This window comes from Osmia bicornis, unplaced genomic scaffold (genome assembly GCF_907164935.1).
Source record: "Osmia bicornis bicornis unplaced genomic scaffold, iOsmBic2.1, whole genome shotgun sequence".
Classification (NCBI taxonomy): domain Eukaryota; kingdom Metazoa; phylum Arthropoda; class Insecta; order Hymenoptera; family Megachilidae; genus Osmia; species Osmia bicornis.
The window spans coordinates 49,689-54,666 of NW_025791390.1; the positions used below are offsets into that span (position 1 = coordinate 49,689).

At 36.4% G+C, this 4,978-nt stretch overlaps 1 long non-coding RNA gene across 1 annotated transcript; it reads left to right on the plus strand.

Moving 5' to 3' along the window:
- Positions 1-1,900: 1,900 nt before the first annotated feature.
- LOC123989120 lies at positions 1,901-3,909 on the plus strand. Its single transcript, XR_006830456.1, has 4 exons — positions 1,901-2,244; positions 2,334-3,419; positions 3,493-3,614; positions 3,691-3,909. It is a non-coding gene; the product is annotated as an uncharacterized LOC123989120 (long non-coding RNA).
- The last annotated feature ends 1,069 nt before the right edge of the window (positions 3,910-4,978 follow it).

Below are 4,978 nucleotides of genomic sequence, written 5' to 3' on the forward strand. Positions count from 1 at the left end.
AAGGGAGAAGTAGGTATTCGGACAATAAAGCATAAATTAATTTGGTTTTCAAAGTTTGAATTTTAGAACCGGAGTGGCAGTTTTGAAGTTTTGACGTCTCGTTGAGTGGGTGGGAGTCGCGTGCGAGCGGGCGATGCACGGATTGCGTCACCCGCTCGCAGGTAGTGGCCAGAACTGGGTCAATAGATCAGCCATCGGCCGATATCCGAAGGGTTGCGGACGAGCCGCGTTCGTGTACGACGGGTACGTCGTTCTCTACCTGAAGGGGCTACGCGCGCGGTTCCTTTTTTTTAGTCGCCTTTTACGACAAGCCAAGGCGGCTGGAGACGTATTCTGAACCCCCCGTCTCCAGGGGAAAACCTAACCTAACCTAACCTAACCTAACCCCCTTTTTTTTTTTTTTTTGTTATAAGAGAGGAAATGCATTTGCGCACGCGCGGGTTGTTCCCTCATTCACTCTATTCGGCTGGTGAGGGCCCGGGCAGTGTGGGACTCATACCCGCCCTGAGGGGGCAGCCTGGCGCCCGTTTGGTGGAGGCAAACCCAAAGAGGCAACCCCAGAAGGGGGCAACCTGGCAACCCGACCCCGAAGGGTGGGGTTTAGCCCAAGAGTAGGTCACAGCCCAGAAGGGGCGACCTTGAGCAGGTAGTCCAGAGGGGACAGTCCTGCGGCTGGATATACTACCCACTAAAACCTCTCCCCTGTGTGGGCCGCCAGTACCTATACCTATCCTTTGGGATATCAAACAGGTTACCAACGTAGCCACAACGGCGTTTTGGCAATTCAATGCATTTCGCATTATTCCGTCCTCCCGCAAAAACGCCATGTAACATGGGGCATCTGCGGATCCACGCCGTTGCACCTCCGATCTAGCGGTAAGGACATTTTAAACCTGAGAAATACACGCAGGAATTTTTCTTCAGCAACGGCCGGCACCGGGGCATCCTCCAGGATCGCGCCTTCCCGGCGTGACCGCGCCACTCTTCGCCTGCCTAGCATTGCCAGGACAGGGGTTGTACTTCAGCACGGCCAGGACAGGGACATCGTATCTCCACAGTTGACCGTGCCCCTCTTCGTCCTCCTGGTGGGTTGATATTGATGATGTGGCTTTTCCTAGATGTCATCACGCCCACCTGACCTGCCACGAGGACAGGCCGTTTTTCTTCAGCAACGATCGGCACCGGGGCATCCTCCAGGATCGCGCCTTCCCGGCGTGACCGCGCCACCTCTTCGCCTACCTAGCACTAATGCCAGGACAGGGGTTGTACTTCAGCACGGCCAGGACAGGGACATCGTATCTCCACAGTTGGCCGTGCCCCCTCTTCGTCCACCTGGTAGGTTGCTGATGATGTGCCTTATCCCTGAGGTCATCACGCCGACCTGCAGAGGCAGGAACATATTTTTCTTCGACAACGGTCGGCACCGGGGGGATATCCTCAAGGATCACACCATCCCGGCGTGACCGCGCCACCTCTTCGTACGCTGCAACCCTCGATGACATGTCCCATACATGCTTTACACTCACACACAAACACTCAAATGCTCACTCACTCATGATAAGCATGCTTTGAATGTAAATGCGACAATCCATCTATCTAACTACAGTGAATGATGGATAATAACCCATGAGCCCACGGGGCCCATGAAGCCCATGATTAGAACATCCCATAAACAATAAGTAAATAACAGCTGAAAGCTAAAGGCAAACGCTAAAAGCTAAAAGCTAAAAGCTAAAAGCTAAAAACTAAAAATAAAGTAAAGTAAAGTAAAGTAACAGCTGACAGATGAATACAATAGTGAATAATAAACAGTAAATAATAGTCAATAATAGTAAATAATAATCAATAATAATAAACGTAATAACATAATTAAACGCGATTAAGGTGATTAAATAATAAAGGAGAATTGAGGAATTAAGAAAATAAGAATAAAGAATTTAAAATAAAGAAAGAAATAAAGAAAGAAAGAATGAAATACCGTGAAGGTATAGTATAGATACAATGAAATGAATTTCAAAATAATATAACCACAGATAATATAAACCATAAAATAGACACCTTCAAGATGTCGGGTGACAGAATATATACAGAGATATAACCTTAACCCTAACCCCTAATGTGTCAAAACAAGGATTGTCAACAGGAAGCAAGAACAGTGTAAGAAGACTCGTTAAGAATGGGAACAAGAACAAGATTACCTACTAAAAAGCCTGATAGTCAACTCAGAAAAAGGAAACAAGCAAGGTAAGATAATAATTACAATAATTGTAACAACGCATCATAAAATAAACAGGAATAGCACAACTTAATAACATGCATATTAATTCCCACAGAAAAGCACACTGTCACCCTATTACGACAGAACTATAAAATAACAATACCAGAGATAGACATCATGAATTAATTGAATTAAAGAATATCAAAGAAGAATCAGAATATCCAAGGATATAACAGGCGACAACCAAGGAAACGACAGTAAAATAAAATAAATAGTGATAAACAGTGATAACGCGGCACAAATAACTAAATATAAAATATAAGTATATTGAATATAGAATAACCGCATCAAAGCAAACCATAAATATATTAATTTAATCTACAACACTTTGTACCACCATAAATATAAAATTAAACTAAATCGTAACAGTAACTTTAATTCAGTTAATACAGAATGAATGAACAATAACGGAGTGAAAGAATGAACGAATTATCAGTGAAGTTATTAATAAAGAAATTAAAGAGAATGAAGTGAATAGGAAGCGTAAAGTATAAAGTGAAAGCCACGACCAGCATAATGTAATAATATAGGGTAAAGCAACACAGTGTAATATAATGCAATGTAATATAATAATGTAAAACAAATGATATATAATAAAATAAAGTAGAATATAAAATACAAGAAGTGGACTCAAAATATAACCGTAAAGCTTATTAACTAAATACTCTATTTCTTTACCAAAGTAAATTATATGTTAAATGGTAAATGGTGGATGATAAGTGATCGTGTCAATGCAAATGTACATAGAACCAATTATTTCATGACATTTCAAAATAAGGAAATAAACAACATGTAAATAAATCAAATCAAATGTAAACTGTGTAATTCAGTTAAACACTATGCTACTGCATAGTGTAAGAATAAATCAATCAATCAATCAATAAGTAAAGTATTTTAAACTAATATTTAAAGTGGTGAAATTAAACAGAACCCGCGCAGCATGAAAGCATTTGAATAGACAAAACCACTCATCATCACAGAAGAATAGCAAAATTAATTAAGATAAATCAAATCAAATCACCAACCTCAACTGATCAGAATAAATAATGAATGAATAACGAATAATGAATAAGTGAATGAATGAATAAATGAATAAATCAAGGAAGAGAGAAACAACAGAATACCAGCAAGTACGAGTAAGGTAAAGTAAAATAAACCATTGAAAAGTAAAATTCAGAGATGAGATAACAAAGACAAATGACAATTATTTTAAGCAAACCCTAATGTGCCAGAGCCACGGTGTCAAAACTAGCATGCAAGGACTAGTTAAAAGGAACGACATTGAATAAGAGAACTGAATTGCAACTGAAAAGGAAAAGAAAAGAAAGGAAACAAGGTAAGGTAATGCAACATACTATAAAACAACAGAAATTACCCATACTGGTGACATGACTATTAAATTTAAATTACAGAAACAGCCCACCATCATGGAAGAGCAACATTATGACCAGAGAGAGACATCATGAATAAATTGAATTAACTAATATCAAAAGAACATCAAAACGTCAACGAATATCAAGGATGCACAGGAAAATCAAGAACCAAATCAAGAGGCGATAATGAAATAAAATAAATATCAATAACAGCGATAACGTGTCATAATAAACTAGAATATATAAATATAAATATACTAAAATATAAAATATAGAATAAAGAATAACCGTATGGAAACAAATCATAAATATATTAATACAATCTACAGAACTTTGTACAATCAAGAGTTAAATAAACTAAATCATAATAATTATTTTAATCATAATAATTACTTTAATTCAATACAATTCAGTTCAGAATGAATGACAGTGATAGAATGAAAGAATGAACAACTGAACAATAGAGTAATCAATTAAAGATACTAATGAACGAGTTAAATAAGGTAAATAGTTATAAGTCATAAAGTATAAAGTGAAGGTAGTAACCAACATAATGTAAATAGTGTAAATACTGTAATGTCACGTAATATAATGTAAAACATAATGAATTATACTAAAATAGAATACAAAATAAAATACAAGAAGTGAATAAAATATAATACAACCGTACAGATTATTAGCTACAATACTTTATTTCTTTCCCAAAATAGCCCATAAGTTAAATTATAAATTATAAATGGCAAACGATAAACGATGAATGATTATGTCAATGCAAATGCAAATAGAACTTACTGTTAAATGTTGTATCAAAATAAACTAACTGAAACGACAATAATCAAATCAAATATAAAGTACGCAGTTCAATAAACACTGCACCAGTATATAGACTGAATAAATAATTAAATAAATGAGTAAATAAATAAGGATACTTAAATAACAAGATTATAATAAAACCACGCACAATCAAAGCATTTGAATTGACAAAACCACCCATCATCACAGAGAGAGCAAAACCAAAGTAAAACCAAAGTAAAATAAATGTAAAATAAATCATATTCATTAACTTTAATTGATCAGAATGAATGAGTGAATGAATAATGAATGAATGAATATATGGAACCATTAAGAAAGTAAGATTAAGAAAGCTAAAGGTTAAGAAAAATAAAGAAGGTAAGGCGTGAGTGAAAACAAGAAGCAGGAATGTATCAGAACGAATGAACAATGATAGAATGGAAGAATGAACGACTGAACAGTGAAGTAATCAATTAAAGATATCAAAGAAGAATGAGGTAAATTATAGAGTAAATAATAAGGCATAAAATATAAA